A 15,855-nucleotide genomic window follows, 5' to 3' on the forward strand; every position below is an offset into this window, starting at 1 on the left:
TGGATGTGTAGGTTAGGTGGATTGGCTGGGCTAAATTGCCTGTAGTGTCCAGGGATGTGTAGGTTAGGTGGATTGGCTGTACTAAATTGCCTGTAGTGTCCATGGATGTAGGTTAGGTGGATTGGCTGTACTAAATTGCCTGTAGTGTCCATGGATGTAGGTTAGGTGGATTGGCTGTACTAAATTGCCTGTAGTGTCCAGGGATGTGTAGGTTAGGTGGATTGGCTGTACTAAATTGCCTATAGTGTCCAGGGATGTGTAGGTTAGGTGGATTGGCTGTACTAAATTGCCTATAGTGTCCAGGGATGTGTAGGTTAGGTGGATTGGCTGTACTAAATTGCCTGTAGTGTCCAGGGATGTGTAGGTTAGGTGGATTGGCTGTACTAAATTGCCTGTAGTGTCCAGGGATGTGTAGGTTAGGTGGATTGGCTGTACTAAATTGCCTGTAGTGTCCAGGGATGTGTAGGTTAGGTGGATTGGCTGTACTAAATTGCCTGTAGTGTCCAGGGATTTGTAGGTTAGGTGGATTGGCTGTACTAAATTGCCTGTAGTGTCCAGGGATGTGTAGGTTAGGTGGATTGGCTGTACTAAATTGCCTGTAGTGTCCAGGGATGTGTAGGTTAGGTGGATTGGCTGTACTAAATTGCCTGTAGTGTCCAGGGATGTGTAGGTTAGGTGGATTGGCTGTAATAAATTGCCTATAGTGTCCAGGGATGTGTAGGTTAGGTGGATTGGCTGTACTAAATTGCCTGTAGTGTCCAGGGATGTGTAGGTTAGGTGGATTGGCTGTACTAAATTGCCTGTAGTGTCCAGGGATGTGTAGGTTAGGTGGATTGGCCATGGACAGTGCAGGGCTGCTCTTTTGGAGGGTTGGTATGGACTCAATGGGTTGCATGGCCTGTTTTGACACTGTAGGGATTCTATGATTCACACTAGTTCCATAAATAATCCCCCCCCTTCCATAGATAGGCTCCAGTTCCTTACACAATGGCCTCTCTCATAGACAGGGACTCAGAACCGGGGTTTTCAGATGGAACCTGATTCCTTAAGCAATGGTCCAGTTCCACAGGCAGAGGTCCAAATCCAAAGATAGACTTCTTATAATTCATTAGTTTGATATGGCTGTCAGTGGATGGGTGAGTATTTTTTGGACCATCCCTAGTAGAAGGTAGTGGTGAGCTCTCTTTTGAGCCCCTGCAGTCAGTCTATTTGGTATGCTGTGTGAGTGCAGTTAATAAGGCAGCTTCAGGAATTTGACTCTGACAGTGAGGGATATATTTCCAAGTCAGGATGGTGAGTGTCTTAGAGGGAAACTTGGTGGTGGCATTTCTATGTACCTGCTGCCCTTGTCCTTCTAGATGGAAGTGGCCATGGGTTTGCAAGGTGCTGTCTAAGGAGCCTTGGTGAACTTCAACAGCGTACCTTGTAGATGGTGCACGCTGCTAAATGTCAAAGAGGAATGTTTGTGGATGTGTTGTCCTCAATAATATCAAGCTTCTTGAGTATTGCTGGAGCTGCACCCATCCAGGCAAGTGGGGAGTATTCCCTCACACTCCTGACTTATACCTTGGAGATGGTGGACAGGTTTTGGGGAGTCAGGAGGTGAGTTACTCATGGCAGTATTCTAGCCTCTGACTAGCTCTCGTAACCATTGTGTTTATTTGGCAAGTCCAGTTGAGTTTCTGATCAATAGTAACCCCCAGGCTGTTAGAGTGAGGGATTCAGTAATGGCAATGCCATTAAATGTCAAGGGGTGATGGTTAGATTGTCTCTTATTGGTGATGGTCACAGCCTGGCATTTGTGTGGTGTGAATGTTACTTGCCACTTGTCCGCCCAAGCCTGGATATTGTCCACATCGTTTTTGCATTTGAACATGGACTGCTTCAGTATCTGAGGAGTCACGGATGGTGCTGCACACTGTGCAATTATCAGCGAACATCCCCACTTTTGACCTTATGTTGGAGGGAAGGTCATTGATGATGCAGTTGAAGATGGTTGGGCCTAGGACACTACCCTGAGGAACTCCTGTAGAGGTGTCCTGGAGCTGAGATCACTGACTTCCAACAATTACAACCATCTTCCTATGTGCCAGGTATGATTCCAACTAGTGGAGAGTTTTCCACCTGATACACATTGATTCCAGTTTTGCTAGGGCTCCTTGTTGCCCCACTCAGTCAAATGCAGCCTTGATGTCAAAGGCAGTCACTCTCAGACTCCCAATGAGATCTCGTATCGCGGACTGTTTGCACTTGCTTTTGTTAATAAAAATGATGCATCCTGGAATATTTGTGAATGGACTAAATCACACGGATTCCGGGTATGTCTCACCACTGCTACTGCCTGCAAAGGCTTAAAGGGACATGCTTTTGCCTGTTCTGCAAGAGCCCTGGGACACACAGTGGGAGGGAGAGGTGCCTGTCATAGCCCCTCAGTCAGTTCAATATTTTCAATGCCATTGCTGGTGTCTTTGGCATCCACTGTATCTGGACTCAACCCCTCACTCTGTCCTCACCAGGAAGGAAGTGTTGTACGCTGATTGTAAAATACTGTTTCCTGTTCCCGCCACCACCCAAGATAAACTGTACCCATGGATACATCAACCGTTAGCCATTGACTCTTAACTTCTGCACAGAATGATCCCACAAACAGCAAGTGAATTAGTTAATATATGAACAAAATAATATCAATTCCTGAGTTTTAAATACAGTCAATTTATTTTAATATTTTAATACTCTCTCCTTTTTAACAAGAGACTGTCAATTCCTGACAATTAGATATAGTCAATTTTGGGGGAAAATACCATCTACACCTGTTAATAAAAGATTGTAATCTTGGCATAAAATGCAGTTTACCATTTGAAACAAGCAGATTTTTTGAGTTTAAACTATATTCATTTATTTTAATACAATGCAATTAGTTTGTTCATAAAAAATAATATGTTACTGTTTGATACCACAATATAGTTCACTCCTGGTAACATATAAATCAATTTCTGTCAATGAAACACAGTCTGACTCTATTAACAACTTTGTTTCTGACAGAAAAATAAAGTATATGGTGTATAACAAAATATAAAATAAGAAGCAAAATAGTGCATATTACAAAATATAATAAACTAAAGAAATGTGGATGTTGGAGATCTGAAGCAAAACAAAGAATTGCTGGTGAAACTCAGCAGGTCTGACAGCATCCATGGGGAGAAAGCAGAGTTAATGTTTCCAGTCTGGTGACTCTTCATCAGAACGGCTAGCACCTAGGAATAAGTGGCATTTAGGCTGAAGACAACAATGGGTAACTGTACAAAGGGTGGTGGTAGGTGGGAAAGGAGAGGTGAGAGAAAGAGAGATATGAAAGAGATAGGTGAATGAAGAGATTGTGGATAGCAGGCCAGGACAGAATAGAAGTTGAATTATTGATAATGAGAATTGAGGTGAGCAGAGAATGGGTAGTCTGTGCTGATGTGAAAATGGCCTGGACAGAGTAAATGTTGGGAAGATTTGTTTTCATTGGTAGGAGAGACTCTGACCTGAGGGAACAGTTTTAGATAAAGGGAAGACCCTAGAGAACAGAGATAAGGAGAAACTTCTTCAGCCAGAGAGTGGTGAGTCAATGGAATTCATTGCCACTGAAGGCTGGGGAGGCCAGGTCATTGAGTATATTTAAGACTGAGATAGATAGGTTTTTGAGGATCAAGGGTTATGGGGAGAAAGCAGGAGAATGAGTTTCAGGAACTTATGAGCCATGATTGAATGGCAGAGCAGACTCATTGGGCTGAATGGCCTATTTTCTGCTCCTGTGTCTTATGGTCTTAAAATGGGTTGGCTGTGCTCAAAGCAACTCACATCATTACAGGATCGAGTGTGAAGGTGGATAAAAGACATGGAAGGATGGAACCAGGCTGTAAAATTATTGAATTCCAAGCTGAGTCTCACAGACTACCGGGTCCCTGATGAAGTCCTGTTCTTCCAGCTTGCACTGAGCTTCACTGCAGTGAGCCCGAGGCAGAGATGTTGGCCAGGGAACAGGGTGGGGTGTTGACATGGCAGGCAACTGGGAGCTCAGGCTTATTTTCACGGGCAGGATGTAGGTAATTCTGCAAAGCGATCACCCAGGCTACACTGCCTTTTCCCAATGGAGAGGAGTCCACATGGTGAGCAGCAAATGCAGTATACTTAGATTGTGAGAAGTGCAGGTAAAGCGCTGCTTCACCTGGAAGGTGTGTTTGGGCTCTTGGATACTGAGGAGGGAGGACGTAAACCCTTCATCAGGAATATCGATGACCAAAGTACTGCAGATAATAGAAATCTGAAACAAATTCAGAGAATTCTGGAGGTCTGGCAGCGCCTGTGGAGAGAGAAACAGAGTTAATGCTTCAAATCTGTTCGTGACCCTTCTTCAGAATGGAAATGTGTTCGAAAATGTTATTTACATACTTTGACAGAGCCAGAGGGCAGGCGATATAGATGCCCTTTGCAAAATGCTGCTGAGAGAGAAAAAAAGATGGAAAATAGGTGTAATTCAGGTATGAAAGGGAGATCATTGACTTCAGAAAGAAGGATGGAGAACATTCCTCCTTCTACAACAATGGAGCTGACTTTGAGAGGGTGGAGCACGTCAAGTTCCGAAGAGTGACAATAACTGACAACCTATCCTGGACTTCTTATATAGATGTGACGGCCAAGACAGCACAACAACACCTCATCTTCCTCAGGTGGCTCAGGAAATTTGGCCTGTCCATAAGGTCCCTCACCAACTTCTACAGATGCAACATAGAAGGCACACTGTCCGGGTACATAATGGCCTGGTACGTAACTCCTCTGCCCAGGACCCTAAGAAACAACAGGAAGTTGTCTGCTCTGCTCAGACCATCATGGAGTCAGCCTTCCATCCATGGACTCCATTTTTATGGCCCGTTGCTGCAGAAAGACACCCAACATCACCCTTCCTCCCCGGTAATGATCTCCTATAACCTCTTCCATCAGGCAGAAGATACAGAAGCTTGAACTCATGCACCAGCAGCTTAAGGAACAACTTCTTCCCGACCATTATTAGACAGATAATGGACTCTCTAACTTTAAATAACACTGACCTTGCTAACGTTGATCTTGCCTAGTGCATGCCTTATGTGGTGTAACCTGTATGCCTCTGTCTAACATTTTTTTTCACCCTATGATCTGTACGTCCTTGTTTGCTATGATCTGCTCGTACTGCTCGCAAACAAAGCTTTTCACTGTGCTTAGGTACACATGACAATAAATAACTCAATCAAGCAAGCGAAACTAATTGTTTTTGTGAATGAAATACAGTCTGGCACTATTAATTAACAAAATACAGCCTCTTGTCACCGCATGCAGTCTACCTTTCTAAAACAATACAGACTATATTTGACAGTAAAATACAATCAAGTGCTGTTAATAAATACAAACTATTCCTGATCATCAAATGCAGTTAGTAATTCTTAACCTAGCCCAGTCTATTACATTTAAATAAAAATCTGTTTCTGTTTATAGCATATACTTTAATTTTCATGCAGTCATTCCATTTAATTAATATTGTTTATTTTTATTAATAAAACACTTATTTCCTTGAACGTAAACTATAGTCTTTTTGAAGCAGAATATGGTCTATTCCTGCTTAATAGTCTATTTCTAGACATCAATACAGTTTGAAACAAAAACAAATTGCTGGAGAAACTTAGCAGGTCTGGCAGCATCTGTGGAGAGAGAAACAAGGTTAATATTTTGACCCCAATATCCTTCTTCTCGTCCATAAAATAAAACTGCTGTTAATAAAATGCATTTTCTAATTGGGAGATCATGTTGAAGCTGTACAGGACATTGGTTAGGTCGCTTTTGGAATACTGCATTCATTTCTGGTCTTTCTGCTAGAGTAAAGAGGTTGTGAAACTAAAAAGGGTGCAGAAGAGATTTACAAGGATGTTGCTGGGGTTGGAGGGTTTGACTTATAGGGAAAGGCTGAATAGGCTGGGACTATTTTCCCTGGAGAGTCAGAGGCTAAGGGGTGACTTTATAGAGATTCATAAACTCATGAGGAGCCTGGGTAGGGTAAATAGACAATGTCTTTTTCATAGGGTAGGGGTGTCCAAAACTGGAGGGCAAAGGTTTAGGGTGAGAGGGACAAGTTTTAAAGGGGACCTAAGCGGCAACTTTTTCATGCAGAAGATAGTGTGTGTGTGGAATGAGCTGCCAGAGGAAGTGGTGAAAGTTGGTACAATTACAACATTTAAAAGGCACCTGGATGGGTACATGAATAAGAAGGGTTTAGAGGAATATGGGCCAAATGCTGGCAAATGGGACTAGAATAATTTAGGATATCTGGTTGACGTGGATGACTTGGATTGAAGGGTCTGTTTCCATGCTGTATAATTCTATTACTCTCAACAAAATTTAGACTCTTGTTTTTTTATAAAGTATACTTCATTCCTGATAGTGGGATACAGTCTATTTTAGACAATACATTACAACTGATACCTTTTAAAAATTACAAAAGAGAATTGACTCAATGTACAGCTGATTTTTATTACCATGCACAGTCTATTACTAGTGAGATTTGAGAAGATTTGTAGCTCAGGTTGAGGTTCTGGATGTAGGTTTGATCACTGAGCTGGAAGGTTCATTTTCAGATGTTTCGTCACCATACTAGGTAACATCATCAGTGAGCCTCCAAATGAAGCATTGGTGGTATAGCCCGCTTTCTATTTATATGTTTGGGTTTCCTTGGGTTGGTGATGTCATTTGGACAAGCCAAAGAGAGACACGCACGAGAATTCCTAGAAGCATGGCATTCCAACCGGAACTCTATCAACAAGCACATTGACTTGGATCCCATTTACCACCCCTGAGAAAAAAAACAGGAAATGACATCACCATAGGAAATGATGTCACCACAGGAAACGACCCCACCAACCCAAGGAAACCCAAACATATAAATAGAAAGTGGGCTAAAACACTAGTGCTTCATCCAGAGGCTCACTGAAGATGTTACCTAATGTGGTGACAAAACGTCTGAAAATGAACCTTCCAGCTCAGCGAGCAAACCTACATCCATAGTCTATTACTGATAATAAATATGTTTCATTTCCAATTGATCACAGCATACTCGTTTTAAAAAACTACATTCAATTCCCAACATCAACAATAATAAAGTTTTCAACCTAGAAAGCTCCAATTGTCCCCTATATTCGGAGTGTGTTGAGGGATGAGACAACAGATTTGAGTCATGGACAGGATTCGAATGCAAACACTTCCTGACAATAATATTTTTGCTAGGAATACTGGGTAGGCCACTTGAGATCTGATGATAATCTCAAGTATGTTGGCTAGATGTGTTCCAGGATCAGAAGGTGGATTCAGTTCAAGGGAGTGAGTCAGTAAAGGAATGAAAAGAATATTATTGTACATACTAATTCCAAGTAAATACATAAAGTTGCAGATTAAATGTTAGAACTGATAGTGACTGATTATATCCCCGCAGGTTTAATGGTAGCAAGCCAATGCTGTTTGGCAATGCCCAGGATGAACAACAAAGACCACAGGGCTGAGTCATTCCACCCTTTTTAACTCCTTCTGTCAGCAGACCCTGGTGGTAATGAGTTTGATGTGTCTCTGCCCACCATGTCTGCATTGGTGTAGAGATAGTTGGCTCCCTCGCGCTAATTCCCTTGTGGGAGTGAACTGGTTTAACACGCTCGGCCGGTGTTAGCAGGGGGGTGACAGCTCAGACAGAGACCCCTGTTCAGATCTGGGTGCACGAGGCAGTGTTTGAGGAAGCTGCGAGATGGCTGGCTATCCAGTTTTGAGTAGAAGCTGGTGGCTGATAGAGTTCACCCCAGGGATTTGAGGAAGAGCAGAGGACATTCAATCTGTCTGGCAGAAGGATGATTTGGGGCCAAAGTCCGTGTAAGCACTGAGGGCTAACATGGAGACAAAATTTGGACGATGGGAAATAACACCAAAACCACGTCATTCATTCAATTCCACTTGGTCCGCCATTCAACTGGACCATGGTGGATTTTCAATTTCAACGCCATCTTCCTTCATGGTCCACCTGACATCTTTAACGTTGATTGAACTCCCTCTTGAACATATTCAATGACTGAATCTCCCCTGGGGTAAAGAATTCCAAAGGCTCGCCTCTCTCTGGGTGATTAAATGGCTTTGCCCTTATCCTGTGACTGTGTCTCCTGGATTTGGACACCTCTCTTGCTGCCAGGGAAAACATCCTTCCTGCACCGAGCACAGCCAACGCAGTAAAAATTTTGAACATCTCAGGGAGATCACCTCTCGTGCTTTGAAGCTGGAGAGAACTTAGGCCCAGACCACTCGATGTCTCCTCTTTGAACAATACACCATGTCAGGGATCAGTCTGGTCTAAAGGATAGTGTAATGTTACCTCAAGAACTCTAGATCATTAAGGGGTGGAAGGTGTGCTACAGTTGCCCTGAACTCTGAAGAGACCCATAGAACATAGAACATTACAGCGCAGTACAGGTTCTTCGGCCCTCGATGTTGGATCTGTGGAACCAATCTGTAGCCTATCTATCCTACACGATTCCATTATCATCCATATGTTTATCCAATGACCATTTAAATGCCCTTAAAATTGGCGAATCTACTATTATCAGTATTTACTGTGGAAAAGGATATGGAAGATATAGACTGTAGGGAAATAGATGGTGACATCTTGCAAAATGTCCAGATTACTGAGGAGGAAGTGCTGGATGTCTTGAAATGCATAAAGGTGGATAGATCCCCAGGACCTGATCAGGTGTACCTAAGAACTCTGTGGGAAGCTAGAGAAATGATTGCTGGGCCTCTTGCCTGGATATTTATATCATCGATAGTCACAAGTGAGGTGTCGGAAGACTGGAGTTGGCAAATGTGGTGCCACTCTTTAAGAAGGGCAGTAAAGACAAGCCAGGGAACTATAGACTGGTGAGCCTGACCTCGGTGGGCAAGTTGTTGGAGGGAATCCTGAGGGATAGGATGTACATGTAGTTGGAAAAGCAAGGACTGATTAGGAATAGTCAACATGGCTTTGTGCGTGGGAAATCATGTCTCACAAACTTGATTGAGTTTTTTGAAGAGGTAACAAAGAGGATTGATGAGGGCAGAACAGTAGATGTGATCTATATGGACTTCAGTAAGGCGTTCGACAAGGTTCCCCATGGGAGACTGATTAGCAAGGTTAGATCTCATGGAATGCAGGGAGAACTAGCCATTTGGATACAGAACTGGCTCAAAGATAGAAGACAGAAGGTGGTAGTGGAGGGTTGTTTTTCAGACTGGAGGCCTGTGACCAGTGGAGTGCCACAAAGATCGGTGCTGGGTCCTCTACCTTTTGTCATTTACATAAATGATTTGGATGCGAGCATAAGAGGTACAGTTAGTAAGTTTGCAGATGGCACCAAAATTGGAGGTGTAGTGGACAGCGAAGAGGGTTACCTCAGATTACAACAGGATCTGGACCAGATGGGCCAATGGGCTGAGAAATGGCAGATGGAGTTTAATTCAGATAAATGCGAGGTGCTGCATTTTGGGAAAGCAAATCTTAGCAGGACTTATACACTTAATGGTAAGGTCCTAGGGAGTGTTGCTGAACAACGAGACCTTGGAGTACAGGTTCATAGCTCCTTGAAAATGGAGTTGCAGGTAAGTAGGATAGTGAAGAAGGCTTTTGGTATGCTTCCTTTTATTGGTCAGAGTATTGAGTACAGGAGTTGGGAGGTCATGTTGCGGCTGTACAGGACATTGGTTAGGCCACTGTTGGAATATTGCGTGTCATTCTGGTCGCCTTGCTATCAGAAAAATGTTATGAAACTTGAAAGGGTTCAGAAAAGATTTACAATGATGTTGCCAGGGTTGGAGAGTTTGAGCTATAGGGAGAGGCTGAACAGGCTGAGGCTGTTTTCCCTGGAGCATTGGAGGCTGAGGGGTGACCTTATAGAGGTTTACAAAATTATGAGGGGCATGGATGGGATAAATAGACAAAGTCTTTTCCCTGGGTTGGAGGAGTCCAGAACTAGAGGGAATAGGTTGAGAGTGAGAGGGGAAAGATATAAAAGAGACCTAAGGGGCAACATTTTCACACAGAGGGTGGTACGTGTATGGAATGAGCTGCCAGAGGATGTGGTTGAGGCTGGTACAATTGCAACATTTAAGAGGCATTTGAATAGGTATATGAATAGGTAGTGTTTGGAGGGATATGGGCCGGGTGCTGGCAGGTGGGACTAGATTGGGTTGGGATATCTGGTCGGCATGGACGGGTTGGACCGAAGGGTCTGTTCCCATGCTGTACATCTCTATGACTCTAAGTTGCAGGTAGAGTGTTCCAAGCCCTTACTACTCTCTGAGTAAAGAAACTATCTCTGACATCTGTCCTATATCTATCACCCATCAATTTAAAGCTACGACCCCTCTTGATAACCATCACCATCTGAGGGAAAAGACTCTGATTATCTTGTATGTCTCAATTAAGTCACCTCTCAACCTTTTTCTCTCCAACGAAAACAGCCTCAAGTCCCTCATCCTTTCCTCATAAGACCTTCTCTCCATACCAGGCCACATCCTGGTAAATCGCCTCTGAACCCTTTCCAAAGCTTCCGCATCCTTCCGATAATGTGGTGACCAGGACTGTACACAATACTCCAAGTGCAACTGCACCAGAGCTTTGTACAACTGCAGTATGACCTTGTGGCTCTGAAACTCAATCTCTGTACTAATAAAGGCTAACACACTGTATGCTTTCTTGTCAACCCTATCAACCTGGGTGGCAACATTTAGGGATCTATGCACATGGACACCGAGGTCTCTCTGCTCATGTACACTGGACACCCCAATCTGGGGCAATGGCTCCATCCTGGGTAAAAAATGCTGGAACGATAGGTTATTTTTGGAGAGGTCACTAGAACGTTATTGAGGTTAAGAGGGTTATATTGTTGAATACATTCGGGTTAAAGTTCCTTGACTATAGAGATTTAGGGGTGATCTGATTGAGTTGGTTAAGGGAGAAGTTGATGCCCTTGTCCCTTGATAGTTCTGCTCTGCTCCTTATTTCTGTTGTATCCATATTCTGCAAGATATATGGGGACTGAGCTATATCTGGGTGATGGATTTTACAGAGCTGGGGAGCATGTGGAGGTAGCGAGAGGTGGGTGTGAGGTGGTAGATTGGAAGGTCTGTGTGTACATGTCTGTGTATGTGTGTGTTACTTTGTATGTGTGTCTCTGTCTGTATGTGTGCATGTGTCTGTGTGTCTCTGTCTATATGTTGTCAAGCGTGCATGTATGTGTGGGCGAGCCGGAGTATTTGGCTATTAGTTATGAGTTTTGACTCTATGGTGGTTCTTGGGTGCAGACCCCTGGATGTTGATCTCAGAGGTCACCTGATCTTCCTTCTGAAGGTGTCTTCTGAGGGATTCTAGGCACATCCCCGTGTGAGCATGGCATCACCTTCTCCTGCCCAATCCTGCCATCAACGCCCCTGGCACCATCAGTCTGAATCTACCGGTTTGTTCTCCAGCTCAGTTTGAAAGGATTTCTACTGCAGCTATCTTATTTCCTACACCTCTCTGTTATAAGGTAGTCCGCCTTTAAGGGAATGAGCAGTCTGTGGCTCAGTGGTTAGCACTGCTGCCTCACAGCACCAGGGACCCGGGTTCGATTCCAGCCTCAGCCGACTGTCTGTGTGAGTTTCCTCTGGATGCTCTGGTTTCCTCCCACAGTCCAGGGGTGTGCAGGTTAGGTGGATTGGCTGTGGCAAATGCAGGGTTACATGCATAAGGTAGAGGGATGGATCTGGGTGGGATCCTCTTTGGAGGGGCAGTCTGGACTTAATGGATCGAATGGCCGCTTCCACACTGTAGGGATTCTCTGATGCCACTTCTGCTCTGACCTCCTGCTGTGCGCAGAGCTCATGGTAACATTGGAAAGGTGAGATCCGCAGACCGTGGCAGTACAATATAGACCTCATCAGGACAAGGTGAGTGCGTGAATATTAGTTGGATTAACTTCAGTCCAAGTGAATATAATCAACTCAGGCATTGCTTTCCCCAGCGTGAAACATTGGTCTTTTGCGTTGCTTGGCTGTTTCTAAACTAAATGCATTTGGTGAAAGCCAAGTGTAAGGTGTTGAAAATTCCATTCAGTGATCACATTGCAGGCAGTGTGGGCTCACTTGCAGAGTCATCTAGACTCAAAATGTGAGCTTGCTCTCTCTCCACAGATGCTGCCTGACCCGCTGTGATCTCCAGCATTTATTGTTTTCAGTTAATGATTGCATCGCTACCGGGGTATCTTGCTGTGCACAAACTGACAATTTTTCATTCATTCATCCATATGACATTGGGCTGGGCTGGGTCAAGCATTTCTTGCCCATCCCTAGTTGCCCCTTGAGAAGGTGGGGATGAGCTGCCTTCTTGAACCACGGCAACCCGCCTGCTGTGGATTGACCCACAATGCCCTTGAGGAGGGAATTCTGAGATTTTGACCCAGTGACAGTGAAGGGATGGCGGTATATTTCCAAGTCAGGATGGAGGGGGAGCTTGAAGGTGGTGGTGCCCTTGCCCTTATAGATGGAAGTGGTTGTGGGTTTGGAAGGCACTGCCTAAGAAACCTTGGTGGGTTGCTCTTTACAATGGTGATTACGTTTCAAAAATGGCTCCTTGACCAGACCATCACTATTCACTGTTCACCTCGATCAGGCCTGCATGTTTCTTTCAAGAGCTATTTGGGTGCAGTGTGCATCACAGCATTGCTGCCCTGCCAAATTACAGGACAGATTACAGGCTTCCCTGGTGTCTTGTTGTTCTTTGAGATATCAAGTGTTAGCTCAGTGACCCATCTGCTTTTCAACAGCATGTCGCCATGTGCAATTGGATCCAGTGATTACTCAGCGCTGTTGGCTGTCTTTCAAGTAACTAATCCACAGCTCTGAATCTGATATCCATACTGAAGTAACAGGAGGAGTATGTGTGAAAGCATTCTGAAACGCCTGTGGAAGATTTGCTTATGATTTGTTTGGCTGATGTCCTGAGCCATTGCTTGTTTATTTCAGTGGGAAATTGTAATGCCATTGCACAAGATCTGTCAATCTGTGCAGGAGTTTCTTTCGAAACAAAAAACTGAAAGAACTGTGGACACTGAAAATCGGAAACGGTAACAGACATTGCTGGAAAAGCTCAGCAGGTCTGGCAAGCATCTGTGGAGAGAAATCAGAGTTCGGGCCCAGATTTCCCTTCGTCCTCGTTCTCTTCCCCCACTCAGAGATGCAGCTGAAGAACAGGTTTGTGTCGTTCTCTGTACCTTGGTTGTATTTTGAACCTGGCCAATCACTTCAGGGATTGGATCTTGAGGACCACCATCCCTGTCAAACGCAGCCATCATTCCCAGCTAACTGCATCCAAACTGGTGAGAGGAGACTGCATCTCCATTTGACCAGTCTCCGTTCTGTTGGCAGTCAACCTTTGACCTCGAGAGGGAGTTGCAAAGCAACCTGTGCATTAATGAAGATTTTTTGCACCACGTATTTTGGGCAGAGGTATAATTTTCCAGTCCTGTGTCTCGAATTAAAGTGATCTCTTTTCGAGGTCAGCGAGGATGAAAAATTATGAAGTCTGGTGTAGATTTTTAAAATGCGGTCATTCAACAAGGGGCAATTTTTAAGAGTGTTGATTCAATTGATTTCCCACTGATTGCACCCTTTGGAGGTATGGGTTAAGGGGTGGGGTATGGGTGGAGGGAGTTGGTTAGGATGAGCATTTCCAGACTCCACTGCTGTCAGTGGCTATGGAGCAATGACTTACATGCCCACATCATTGCTAACGTCAAATCCAGCCCATTGAATTGTTGACCTGTACTTTCCACGTAACAGGGGCAAGTGTGTAAATAATAAATCCCTGACCTCTGTTTTAACTAACAGGCCAATATCTCATATGTAAGCATTAAATTCATAGCGTAAATACCATACTATTTGGCTTTGTGGTTTAAGAGTGGAAAAAATAAGTAATGTACTATTTAATAACAGCTACAACCACGTGGGTGTAGGAATAAATATTTGAGGAGGGCTTTTTGCTGCCAGACAACTGACTCTTCTAGAAACATTGGCAGTGGTGATGATATTCCATCTTTTTCAAGAAAATCTATACATATGTTTAAAGCATATCAGTTGTGGTTAGTCTGCATGTGGAAGTGTCTTGCAATGATGAAATGACAAAGTAAATTTTAGCCTTTCTGCCTCACTTGTAAAGTTTCTGTCAGCTGTAGAGTTACATGGCAAGGTTATTAGGGTCTTGTGGTAATGTTGCTATCTCTGAGACAGAAGGTCTAAACTCAAGTGCCTCCACCACTATCTTTACATATCTGAATGTGTTAGTTAAACATTTACACGAAGAGGTTAATTCTTACAGCAAACTGCTGAGTGTCTGTTATGTCAGGTTTATCTTGGGTTTTTCTTACTGCAATCCCAGCCCAGACACACACACACACACACACACACACTCACAGACACACACACACACAGACACTCACAGACACACACGCAGATACACACACACACACACACCCACACAGACACACACGCAGATACACACAGTCACACGTGCACTCATACACATACACAGGCACCCAGACACTGACATATGTGCAGATACACACACAGACACACATGCACACACACACATGCACATTCACACACAGACAAACATACACTCGCACTCACACAGATACACAAACTCACAGACATACCCACAGTCACAGACACAGACAAACACACACATAGACACTCACACAGGCACACACAACGCAGATACACACAGACACTCAGACGCAGACACACAGACAAACATACGCACTCACATAGACACACACAGACACACACAAAGACACACAGTCACAAACACATAGACTCACAAACACACATACTCGCATACAGAAGCACTCTCACACATACAGACACACACAGTCACAGACGCACAACATAGAACCACACAATCACACAATCACACAAAAACAGATGCATGCACACACACAGAGACAAACACATGCACACACGCAATCACACTCACACAGGCACTCACACAGATACACACAAAGACACATAGTCACCAACACAAATCAGGATGTAAATTGCATAAAGAACTCAATGGCTTGTAGTGGTAATTGGTAAACTAGTTGAATTTCATTAGATTTCGGAACACCCATTGATTGACAAAGAGATGAGATGGGGTCACTGTGTAAATTTAACTCGATGATGTCAGAACACTCCATCCCTGTGGTTTCAGGAATCTATTTATTTAACAACTTAGGTGTGTGACTGATACGGTGGAGTGAGCAATAGGCTTCACTGACGTTCACGAGTCAGAAACATTGAGAGTAAAACTAAACCTAAAACAGGACGTGGAACAGCTCACTGGAAGAGCGTAGTATCTGTGACCTTTTGCCTTGGTGCATACACACAGGCAGCACTCTTGAGATTCCTGCCTTAGTTTGGCCATTCACTCCCCACTCTGAGTTTCTGATGTGACACCCGATTATCTACTTGTTAGTTTAAGGGCTGCCTGCTCATGTCTCACCTTGCAGACTTGGAGAGTGGAATCGTAGCTGGTGCTCCCACTGCAGCACAGACAGTGCCAGCGATGCCAGGCTGAGAAGAGGATGGGTCGCTAGGGATGGGGGAAGCTCTTGATGGTTATTGGAAGAATATATATACCCTCACAGTGCCGGACTGAGAGCTCATCCACCCCCGTCTCCCACGGCTGCCCATGGGATCCTGCTGTGCGTCAATCGGCTGCACCACCACAGTGCGCTCACTTCAATAAAAAAAACTCTTCGACAGGCT

At 44.2% G+C, this 15,855-nt stretch overlaps 1 long non-coding RNA gene across 2 annotated transcripts in view; it reads left to right on the forward strand.

Moving 5' to 3' along the window:
* Nucleotides 1–1,622: 1,622 nt before the first annotated feature.
* Nucleotides 1,623–15,855, forward strand: part of LOC148148568 (uncharacterized) — a 122,969-nt gene continuing 108,736 nt past the window's right edge. The window contains exons 1-2 of one of the 2 annotated variants that reach the window (XR_015758941.1): nt 1,623–2,093; nt 13,075–13,302. This is a non-coding gene — a long non-coding RNA (uncharacterized LOC148148568). Of the gene's footprint in view, nt 2,094–13,014; nt 13,303–15,855 lie in introns of those variants that run through there. The other variant, XR_015758940.1, reaches the window with a different exon arrangement.

The sequence above is a fragment of the Chiloscyllium plagiosum genome, unplaced genomic scaffold (assembly GCF_037043375.1).
Source record: "Chiloscyllium plagiosum isolate Xiang-an unplaced genomic scaffold, Cpla_swu_hap1 HiC_scaffold_12, whole genome shotgun sequence".
Taxonomy (NCBI): Eukaryota; Metazoa; Chordata; class Chondrichthyes; order Orectolobiformes; family Hemiscylliidae; genus Chiloscyllium; species Chiloscyllium plagiosum.